Raw genomic sequence first — 12,301 nt, 5'->3', positions numbered from 1 at the left:
TCCCAATAAGGACGTTTCTTCTTGAAGTTTTTCTCGAAGTCTGGCACGAGGCCCTTCTTTATGAAGTCTTTGTTCAAGTTCTTCTTGAACGTCTGGAAAGCAATAGCCATCTTCTTCATGACCCAATCCTTAAAGATTTCTTCTTTGTCCTTTGGGAAAATGAAGTGTCGTTTGACATCTGCCAATAGCATTTCCTTCTCTGTGTCAGGGACGATCTCAGCATCATTATCAGTGCTTTTGGTTTTCTTCCATAGATTGAAGCTAATGGGTATGTTCTCCCTGACATAACATCCGCATTGATTGACCACAGTCGTCTTAACCCCCTTGGGAGACTTAGGTTCCCCATCCGGGTGCAACGAGGTGATTGTGGTACGCCCCTCCATCTTTTTCTTTGAGCCTTGTTTACATTTCGAGCTCTTCGATCCGGAAGCTTGAAAATCTATATATATTACTACACATTTGATATATATATGTCTCTCATATCATGTTTAGACATGTGATCCAATTCCATATACCTCGGCTCCAACATCTTCCACATGCATTCTTCCAGAGTTTTGGCATCGCCATCACCGATATAATTGAGATACTGGCTGCCATCATCCTCGTGTTCATCCTATTGCAAACACCCTACGGCCTGGGTGCCTTCTTGGATCATTTCATGGAGGGTGTACTCGTCTTCGAAATCACGCTGAAAGGGATCCATCTCAATCCCTATTCAAACATATATAATACGTGGAATTATATACGTGTCGTGATCTATGACCTTAAGGTTGTACATATAAAAAATTTGATAAATAATTTACATCACATGATTTGCATCATATATGAAAAATTCTCATATAAGTCTCTAAGATACATATAAAAAAATTGAGAAATTACATACACAAAGGTACATATCAATAAATTTAGAAGTTATATACATGAAATTATAAATCACATAATTCACATCATATATATAATCACAACAACAAAAAATTAATGAACTATATATATAATAAATATTTTCTACAAATTTTCTACATATGTACAAGTCTTACTACCATTCTCCATAATTCTCTACGAGCCTCTATGATTTTCCACTATTTTGTACAAGTTCCTACAATTTTCTAAGATTTTCCAAATATTTTCTATGATTTTCTACAAATCCCCACAATTTTTGCATAAATTTCTACAAGTCTCTAAGATTTTCCTATAATTTCCAACTATTTTCTATAATTTTCCTATAATTTCCAACTATTTTCTACAATTTCCAACTATTTTCCAATGATTATCTATCAAATAATAAAATACATGTGCTGACATTAGCAATGCTAGTGCCGACGTCAGCAGAGAGCTTAGGTCAGCCATTTGCGGAGTCGGCCGGCGCGCGGTGAGGCTGGGGCGGCGACGTGCGAGGGCGCGCGCGTGGGCGGTCTAGGGCGCCGAGGGCGGCGCGGCAGACGTCGGCGAGGGGAAGCCGCGGGACGCGCGGCAGCGGCCAGTCTCGGCGCGGCAGACGTCGGCGAGGGGAGGTGGCGGCGCGCAGAGGCGGGGGTCGAGGAAACCATGCGGGGAGTTCGAAGGCGGCGGCGGCAGTCGCCGACGGAGGACGTCAAGGACGGCGGCGGGCCGGTGGTCGAGGAGGACGCGCGGGATGACGGCGCGGCGGGCGGGATATGGCGTCGTTAGTCATGGAGGCGAGCGCGATATCCAGGCGGTTGGAATGGCGGCCTCCAGGCAGGTGGAATGGCGGCCTGCAGGCAGCGGAACGGCATCCTCCAGATAGACGGAAACGTGGCAGCCCCCAGGCAGCGCAGGAGTAGGGCGGCGCTAGGGCGTCGTCTCAAGAAACGTCGGGCTCGGTTCATAGGGCAAAAGATGAATCGATGGAACAGAAGGGCGAAAGGGTGCCAAAATACATGTATTTTTTGGTAACAAATAAATTAAAGACTCCAAATGTCATTCATAACAAAGGGATGATGTTTCAAGAATCATTTTAGGCAAGTCGATATTTGGTGTCCTATATTTGCGAAGTCTATTGTTTGGTGTCCTATCATTACAATTTTCTCATTTTAGCTCAAATCATCCGACCACCCCACGCCGCCGGAAAGGCTGCCAGGAGGACCTCCACCTTGAGGCCGGCAGGAGCGGAGCCCTACCCCCCCCCCCCCCCCCCCCTCTCGGTCACAACAGTAGTGGAGCAATGCAGCTCTCAAAGCTCCTCTCTGGCAACCGAAGGTCTTTACCCCTTCGAGCAATAAGGTAGTGTCACACACAAATTAACTCAATCTCAAACTCATGAATAGGCATAGGCAGGGAGAAAGAAAGAAGAGGACTTTATATACTCCTATCTAAACATGCATCTTATATTATATACATACACATGATTACACCTCAGCTCTAGGCTCCCAGGCACTACCGTGTGAACCGTACAGGAGTAGGAGAGGAGCCGCCAGCTAACTCGTCTACTTATGTGTTGACGTAAAAATCCCGCTGGACGGATCTCTGCACTCCACGTACACTTGGACCATGGAGATCTGCTTCACTCCGATGTACTGAGCCCAAATCGGCACGCGTGGTGTGCGCTTGCATGGCATTCAGTTTAACCATTCAACTGACAAGGTGAAAATGATCTTTTCGAAGTTTGAGACAATCAACCGGTCAGGCCGATGTAACCCTGGCGTCAGCAACAGCAATGATGTAGAAGGATAAATCATCATTAAATAGGTAATCGGCCATAGGCTGATTCCAGCATCTGATGAACATGAGCAGTTCATCAGCTATCCAATCCAGATCAATACGATTCATGACAATAAAGTTCAAAAGCAATTGGCTAGAAAGCCGATATGAAACAGAGCGCCGTTGAGCTCTTGATTCACTATGAATAGAACCATAAACCAACAAAGCTTCAGCTAACATTGTGGGACCGAAGCCTGCGACCAGAGGGGGGGTGAATGGGAGCCGATCAAAATTTCTCCGAAATTCGAATTGTCGGCCTATATCCCAAAACCACCGCAAACCCTCGAACCTAGGTCAGCGAGAATAGCTATGAACAAGCTATCTCGAAGCAAAAGACCCGAGTCGCAAAGCGGAAGCAAAACAAGAAAACTTCTCAAACTGCGGCTCTGCTGAGTCAGACCGGTCTGACCGCTTGCCCGGATCGGTCAGACCGGTCGGGCTGGGATTTGAAAATGCCGACCGGTCAGACCGGTTTCTCAGACCGGTCAGACCGGTTGCTCCCAGACAGCCCGCGAACAAAAGCTCCAAATCGCAAATCTTGAGCAAACGAAGTCCAAATCTCATCAAACTTGGAGGAAAGTGTCGTAACTACCCCATGAACATATCCCCAAAAGATCTCTCCCAAAGGATCAACAGATCGTGAGAAATCGAGGGAGAATCGAAGAGGATTGGGGTTTTCTCAAGAACACGAAATCGCCAATCCGTGAGAACTCATGATTCCAGGGAGTGTAGCACTAGGCTAGATGCAAAAGAATCATTGCAAAGAGTTCAATAAACCACGGAGACAAGGATTGTTTTCCTCCAAACAAGAATCGCACCAAAAGAGGAGAATTGAATCCAAAACGCAAAGGAGGAAGGGAGGACGAGATGCTCAGCACATGCAAGTGAACCCTTCAGATTCAAAAGCCCTGAGGGCACGAGGAGGATAGGGCCTCGTTTCCCAATCAAATCCCTTACAAGGTTTCAACAATCCATGGTCAAAATCAACTCAAACGAGAGGAACAGAGGGAGAGGAACACAGGGGCGGCGGCCTGGGGAAACAGAGAATTCACGAACACAATACAAAAGCCGCAATTAACCTAACACAAGTGAAGGGGTATTTATACCCGCGGGACCGGTCAGACCGGTATGCTGGACCGGTCAGACCGGTTGGTTAGACCGGTCAGACCGGTGCCAGGAACCGGTCAGACCGGTTGGCCTGCAGCACCCCCTGTACAACGATCTCATCCGACGGCCGAGGTTCTTTCTTCGAAACGAAGTCTTCTCCGCGATGCCGCCGTCTTGATGAAGATCCAGTCCGCGGTTTTGGAGGGTCTGCGAAACCCGGGTAGGTGGCCGGTTTTGAGAAAACCGCCAAATCCTCACGCGCGGGAAGATTCCCGCCTCCACACCGTGGCCCTAGACGTCGTTCCCGCCTCGGCCCTCTGACGGCCCTAGACGCCGCCCGACGCCCGTCACCTCCTCGCCCGCAGCGAGGCCCTAGACGCCGTCGACGCCCGTCGCCTCCGTCAATCCCGAGACCGACGCCCGTGCCTCCACGACTTGGCGTCTTCAACTGCCGTCCGCCTCCTTGGTTTTGTGGCGCAAACAAAGAAACCCGCCTTCCATCACCGCTTGCGCCCTCGATCCAGGAGTGGACGCCACAGCTGCCGCGCGGTCCGAGCTCCGGTCCCAGCTGCCCTTCACCGCCGTCCACCGCATGGTCCATCGGCCACAGCACCTCCACGGCAGCTCCCCGTCGACACTTGACGCCCGTGTACCTGCAATCCAAAGACCAAGCGCACGATCACACCGCACAGTTGACAATTCACTCATCACAAGCAAGATAGAGAACTCTCGTTCCTCAATCTCCCCATTGATGAGTGCATTGTCAATACACCACCTGAAAGCAGAGAAGTGATAAAAAGAACTCAAGCAAGTGACACAAAGCTCAGAGAAGCAAGACCAGTCACTTACTCAAGCAAAGATCGATCCCCTAAGACAAGGGCAAAGGCTCGACGCAATCGACCAAAAGCCACAACATGACTCCTCAAAGACAGAGGTAACGCTCGACGCAGTCATGCAAGAAGCAGAGGGAAAACGAGGAAAACCAGGAGCCAAAACCAAAGCAGAAACTCCACAAGCAAAGTTTTTCCCTCTCACATGTGCAACTCTCCCAAAATGATGCACTCTCAAAGCCCTGTGCACAACAAGTTTTTCAAAAATCAAACAAGTCTCCCCCTTGTTCGATCACTTCTCAAAATTCTCCCCCTTGTTGGCACATGCACACATCAAGCCTAAAAAGACCTAAAGCTCCCCCTGAAGCTGAAACTCCCCCTGAACAGATGCTATGCAATGAATGCAATGCAGGAGGTGTAAGTGAAAGCATTCAGGGATACAAAGATATGAGCAACATCTAGTCTCAAGCATGTGTGCATCCATAAACAAGACCTGCATCTAGCTCAACATGGTATATCAAATCAGTCAAGAGCTAGGCAAGTTCAGTTTAGGAGAAATAAAAGCATCACCCATGATCTAGCACCAACAATTAGGAAATGGAAAGCAGTGCTACTCAAACTCATACAGGTGAGCCAAACCAGCCAAAAGCATATTGCACATATTCATTTTTCAACCAAATTTATATGAAGTAATTCTTAATGCCAGGGGTTGAAAGCTTGTCATGCTTTACTTAGCAACGAGGCCAAGCCTATGCCAAAGACAATCAGAAGCTTAAAGCACTCGTTTCAGTCATGCACAACCTTGCCCGGGTTCTCACAAGTGCAAAGTGAGCCGTCCCGAAAGCTCGATCAGTGCGACAAGCAATCCCACCTGGATCTTTTCAATCCATTTCAAGAACAGTTCAAGCAATTTTATCAGATTTAGATCATTTCAAGTGTGAATTGCTGAATAGAAGGCTATACTAGCATGAATAAGATAGCAAAACACATCAACACTCCCTAACATGCTAGTAGCCAAGACAGGGTGATCATGTTTTCAGATTTTCAAATCAAAATAGCTTAACTCAGATGATGTCATATACACAGTGGAGCAAGCTATACATGATCAAGTTTATCAACTCACACTAGCAGGCACTAGAAGATCATAGCAATGTATACAAGAATGCTAGTGCAAGTGAGACAATGCAAAATGCAACCATGTACAATGCATATGCACAAAGCAACTACCAAACCTAGAAATCAAAGAGAAGCAAATAAAGCCTACAAATCTAACCAAAGAAAAGTCAGCAATCAAAAGGGGTAACACACCCCAAGCTCCCCTCGCAAGCGAGCAAAGGTGTCCTGCTCTATCGGTTTGGTGAGGATATCTGCAGTTTGTCTCTCTGAAGGGACATGGATCAAGTCTATGTGTCCTCTCTCATGGTTGTCTCGCAGGAAATGGAATCGGATGTCTATATGCTTGGTTCTGGAGTGTAGGACAGGGTTCTTTGCAATGCTAATGGCTGACATGTTATCTACAAAGATGGGAACCCTACCGAAACTCAAGCCATAATCCTGCAAGGTTTATTTCATCCAAAGTATCTGGGAGCAGCAGCTAGCAGCGGCAACATACTCAGCTTCTGTGGAAGAAAGCGCTACACTAGCCTGCTTGCGAGAGGACCAAGACACCAAAGATGTCCCGAGAAATTGACAAGTGATGGATGTTGACTTGCGATCCAACCGACACCCACCGAAATCGGCATCAGAAAAGCCCACCAAAACCAGAAAAGAATCCGCAGAATACTAAAGACCAAATTCAGGGGTGAATTTCAGATACCTGAAGATGCGTTTCACCACCTGCCTGTGGGAGGTGCGCGGCGAAGCCTGATACCGCGCGCAGAGGCAGACGCCGAACTGGATGTCCGGTCGCGTCGCCGTCAGGTACAGGAGGGAGCCGATCATGCTCCTGTACTCCTTCTGGTCCACTGCCTCGCCGTCCAAGTCCTCATCAAGCGCCATAGATGTACTGATCGGAGTCGGCTGAGGAGACAAGTCGCTCATGTCGAACTTCCGCAGCAAGTCTCTAGTGTACTTGGCTTGATGGACAAAAGTGCCCTGAGGAGTTTGCTTGATCTGCAGCCCGAGGAAGAACTGCAACTCACCCATCATGCTCATCTCGAACTCCCTGGATATCTGCTCAGAAAACATGGAGACAAGAGCGTGAGAAGAGCCACCAAAGATAATATCATCCACATATATCTGAACCAAAAGAAAATTAGTACCAGATCGCATGAGGAACAAAGTTTTATCCACACATCCCATTTTAAAACCCTGAGCCAGCAAAAAGGTTTTCAATCTATCATACCAAGCTCTAGGTGCCTGTTTCAAACCGTAAAGAGCTTTCTGGAGTTTAAAAACACGATTTGGAAACTTTGAATTTTCGAAACCAGGGGGTTGCTTCACATAAACCTCTTCTTCGATAAAACCATTCAAGAATGCAGATTTAACATCCATTTGGAAAACCTTAAAACCCTTGGAAGCAGCAAATGCAAGAAAGATTCGAATAGCCTCCAAACGAGCAACAGGAGCAAAGGTTTCCTCAAAATCAATACCCTCTTTTTGGCAAAACCCCTGGGCAACAAGACGAGCCTTGTTTCGAACAACCAAACCATCCTCACCCTGCTTGTTTTTGAAAACCCACTTCGTTCCGATGGGATTACAAGCAGGTGGAGGCTCGACTAAGACCCAAACTTGGTTTCTTTCAAAATTTTCAAGTTCCTCATGCATGGCATTGACCCAATTAGAATCAGAAAGAGCGTGTCCAATATCTTTGGGCTCAAAAGAGGCAACAAACGCTGAATGAGCAAAGCCAGCGATACTTGTTACCTTGGACCCGGTGACTCGCTCGTTAAGATCACCTAGCATCTGTTGAGGTGGATGGCGACGCTGAATATGTCGCGGTGCTTCCCGTGTCGAAGTCGCCTCCTCCTCGACCAAAGCTGGTGCCTCCTCAGGTGCAGCTGGTGTAGCTTGAGTCACCTCCTCGAACAGCCCCCGGGAAGTGGATGTAGTCGGATCGGGGCCGTCGTCATCGTCCGAGCTCGTAGTAGAGATAGCTGGGTCCACAGCACGCGTGGTAGCCTCAGCCTCGCCATCTGCAGCTTCTTCCTCCTCATCTTCAAATATGGAGGTGCCGAGCTCATCATCTCCTGCAACTTCAAAGACAGAAGAATTGCACGGTGCAGTCTCGTCGAAAGTGACTTCACAAGTCTCTCTGACGATGTTAGTATCAATAATCAGCACACGGTACGCTCTAGAATGAGAAGCATAACCGAGAAAAATACCGTCAGACGAGCGAGACTCAAATTTATCAAGATTTCCATCTTTCAGCACAAAGCACCGGCAACCGAAAACTCTGAGATGGTCAACACGGGGCTGGCGTCCAAACCGCAACTCATAAGAAGTCCTGTGCATGAAAGCACGCAAGAAAATGCGGTTGGACACGTAACAAGCGGTGTTAACCGCCTCAGCCCAATATTTGCGAGGAGTCCTATGCTCATCGAGCATCGTCCTCGCCATCTCAACCAGCGTCCGATTCTTCCGCTCTACAACTCCATTCTGCTGTGGAGTGTAGGGAGAAGAATACTGGTGTTCAAGCCCTTGATCACTGTAAAAGGCATCAAAACGAGCGTTTTTGAATTCTGTGCCATTATCACTGCGAATCGCTCGCATGGCCTGGGGTAGCTCGTTTTTCAATCTCAAGATCAAGTCTCGAACAAACTCGAAAGCCTCATCCTTGGTTCTCATGAAAAAGACCCAAGAATAGCGAGAAAAGTCGTCCACAATCACAAGCACGTACCACTTCCCACCAACAGACATCACCCTAGAAGGACCAAATGTGTCCATGTGTAGCAACTCTCTAGGGTGAGTGGTCATCACCTGATTAACAGGCGGATGAGAAGCGGCAATCATTTTCCTGTGGCGACACGGATGGCAAACAAGGTTCTTCTCAAACTTCAATTTGGGCAATCCTCCGATCAGGCCAAGTGAGCTCAGTCTCGACAACAAATCGAAGCTCAAATGTCCTAGTATCCTATGCCACTTTCACAAATCAGAAGAAGGACCAGCCATCAAGCAATGAGAAGGGCCAAAAGGAGTTCCAGAGAAGTCAACCAAGAAAACTCGATCGCGAGGTGTAATCCGGCAAACCAAATCTCCACTGGAATCCAAAACACGCGAACAACCCTCCTTGAAGTGAACCTCAAACCCCTCATCAAGAAGTTGCGAAACAGAGAGCAAATTAAAACCAAGATTCGAAACCAAGCAACTTCTCTCCGGGTAAAGCGATCAGAAACTCGAACAGCGCCAAGTCCACGTACCTTTCCTCTTCCATTATCCCGAACACAATGTACTCCTTAGAGCGCATCGGGGTGAGGCTGGAGAACCATTTGTCATTCCCGGTCATGTGGCGCGAACAACCGGAGTCCATGATCCACCTGTTCTCCAAGCCTCCGACCTGCACATCAGTAGTGAGACAAGGGGTGAGCAAATGTCTCAACACTGGGGTTAGCAAAGTGAGAAGCAAACCAGTGTCGAGCCATTTGCTCTACAGAAGGGTTAGCAAAACCAGACAAAGCATATCCCCCGTCCCGTCTACCGCGCGAATGACGAACACCACCGCGAGGAAAGCGTGGAGCCTCAAAACCTCCTCCAAAGCCTCGGTCTCGTGGTCCATAGCCGTACTGAAAACGACCAGGAGCATGGCCGGCAAAGCGACCACCCGCTGGAGCACGGTAACCACCACCGTCTCCCTGACCTCCACCTACACGGCGCGCCCTAGCATCTCGCCTATCACCACGCCGAGAAGGATCATGCACCCGAGCAGAGTACATGTCCGCGTTCCGTCTCTCCTGCTCTCTCCTCACAGCCCGCTTCCTCCTGAAGCAAAACTCCTCCAGGTGACCTTCCCTGTCACAGAACTCGCAGTGGTACCTCACTTCACGCTTGGGAGGTGGAGGCCTGGCCTGCGGATGGGGAGGAGTAGCCCTCTTCTTCTGGGCAACCTGGGCTGTGGCAGCAGGGAGCGTGTCGAGGGAGTTCCTCAGCTCATTGGGCTTTGGAACCCAAACCTGCTTCTGCGGAGGTGCTTTCGGTGGTTCTTTAAACACACCATCCGCGGGGTCAACAAGCGAAGGCTGCGTGCTCGTGCTAGCAGTGTTTCCAGCAGCCTTGCCGATCTTACCATACAACCTGTCAAAGTCTGACTTCGTGTATGTGTAACCGACCCCAAACCCATCACCACGCTTGAACTGCTTGATCATCATGCCCAACTGCGGCTCACTAGCAGAAACCCAACTAAGAATCGCCCTAAGATAGGTATTCTCATTCTCCAGGTTGGCTTTCTCTACCGCAAGATTATCCAAATCAGAGATCAAACCAGGGCAAACAGAGCAGTCAATAGGTGGGCTAGACTCTATGACCTTAGTCTTTCCAAAAGACTTGATCAAAGCGTTCTTCTCCTCTAGCTCCAACCTAAGCGTGGGACAAAGCTTACAAGCACCAAGCAAAACTGGCCTAGACTTCATCTCCTCTAGCTCGCACACAACAGTAGCAAACTTGGACTGCAACGAAGCTAGATCAGACTTAAAGATAGGACACTCCTCGCATTCAAGCACATCGCTAATAATAGGAGCATCCTTAACCAGTTCTAGTTCATGCTTGGCCTTAGGGAGCTCATGAGACACGTCAGCAAGCGAAATCTTAGCAACATCTAAGTCCGCGATGTTCTCATCATGCTTGGCACGGAGAGCAACAAGATCGTTCATGTGAGATATGCAGCCAGCACACTCATCCTCACTAGATTTCTCCCTAGCACAAGCCAGCTCAGCCCTAAGCTTTCTACGCTCTCTAGCTGCTTCTTTAAGCAGCCTCTTCTGGTTGTCGAGAGCGGCGTACAACTCCCTAACCTCTGTATCAAGCAGGTCGATCATGGAGTTTACCTCTGAATCGCTCTCGGATCCAGGAGAAGAGCCGGAGTGCGTCGGTGTAGCATGTCCACCCGAAGACGCACGAGCACCATCGGCTTCGCCCGCCATGGTGCAGAAGCTCTTGCGTCGACTGGCCGCCAAGCAAAGGCCGATGAAGCCGGTGGCTTCCTTGTCCCGCTTCTTCTTCTTCTTGTCATCGTCGTCGGAGGTCGGTGAAGAAGAGCGGTCGGTGTCGGAGCTCTTGTCGAGGTCGCTGAGCTGCGCCAGGAAGGCCTTCTCCCGCTTCTTGGCCTTGTACTGGAAGCGCTTCTTGAGCGACTCTTTGTCGAAGCGTCCTCCCCGGTCACGACTGCGGTGCTTGTGGCACTGACGCTCCTTGTTGGAGCCTCCCTCGTCGCGGTCGCGGTGGCGGTAGTAGTCGAAGGAGTTGTTCTGGCCACCGCCGGACTTCTTGGGGCAATCGGCGATGAAGTGGTTCAGATCGCTGCAGTTGTAGCACCTGGGGTTCTTCTTCCTCTGCCTGTTGTGGTAGACGCACTGGAACTTGCTGATCAGAAGGCACAAGTCGTCGTCGCCCAGCGTCTCCAGCTGCTCATCTGAAATAGAAGGTAAAGAGGGAAGAGAAAAGCCAAGAGCAGAGTTAGCGTTAGAGTTCGATCCACCTGGGCCAGTCACAAGAGCGACGCTCTTGGAAGGAGGGGCACCATTGAGCTTGGCTCGTGTCTGGTTATCCACCTCCGTGGCCTTGAGCTTGCTGAAAAGCTCGTTCACGGTCAGAGTCTCATATCCTGCAGACTCAATGATCGTGTTCACCTTGAGATCCCACACAGAGCGGTCAAGTGCGTAGAGCAACTTGAGAGCCTTCTCGTGCTCTGTGTATTCAAGGGCACCAGCAGATCTGTTCGCATTGACCTTGTTCACAATCGACTGAAAACAACTGAACATCAGATCAATGCTCGCACCCGGTTCCTGTGTGAAGTTCTCGTACTCACGCCGGTGAGTCTCGAATAGTCTGGCCTTCACCTGAGGTGTACCCTCGTGGTAGTTCTCAAGGCATGTCCAAATTTTGTGGGCTTCCTGAAAACCCTGGACGCGTGAGAACTCCGCATGAGAAACGCCAATGAACAAGGCATTGACGGCCTTGGCGTTAGCCTCGTGCTGGGTCACCTGAAGAGGTGTGGTCCGAACAGCAAGCACCTCGTAAAGCTGGTTCGTGGTAATCTCCAAGACATCGGCTCCCATGCTCTGCAGGAAGGCTCTCATGCGAACCTTCCAGTAGGCATAATCCTCGCCGGAAAACACCGGGATCTTACCAAGACTCGCCATGGTCGCCGAGTGGTTTTCGAACCGGTTAAGGTACTGAAAACCTCAACCAAGCTCTGATACCAATTGTGGGACCGAAGCCGGCGACCAGAGGGGGGTGAATGGGAGCCGATCAAAATTTCTCCGAAATTCGAATTGTCGGCCTATATCCCAAAACCACCGCAAACCCTCGAACCTAGGTCAGCGAGAATAGCTATGAACAAGCTATCTCGAAGCAAAAGACCCGAGTCGCAAAGCGGAAGCAAAACAAGAAAACTTCTCAAACTGCGGCTCTGCTGAGTCAGACCGGTCTGACCGCTTGCCCGGATCGGTCAGACCGGTCGGGCTGGGATTTGAAAATGCCGACCGGTCAGACCG

Source organism: Panicum virgatum, chromosome 9N (genome assembly GCF_016808335.1).
Source record: "Panicum virgatum strain AP13 chromosome 9N, P.virgatum_v5, whole genome shotgun sequence".
NCBI lineage: Eukaryota > Viridiplantae > Streptophyta > Magnoliopsida > Poales > Poaceae > Panicum > Panicum virgatum.
The sequence above is the reverse complement of the archived record's forward strand: the minus strand, read 5'-3'. Positions refer to the sequence as shown.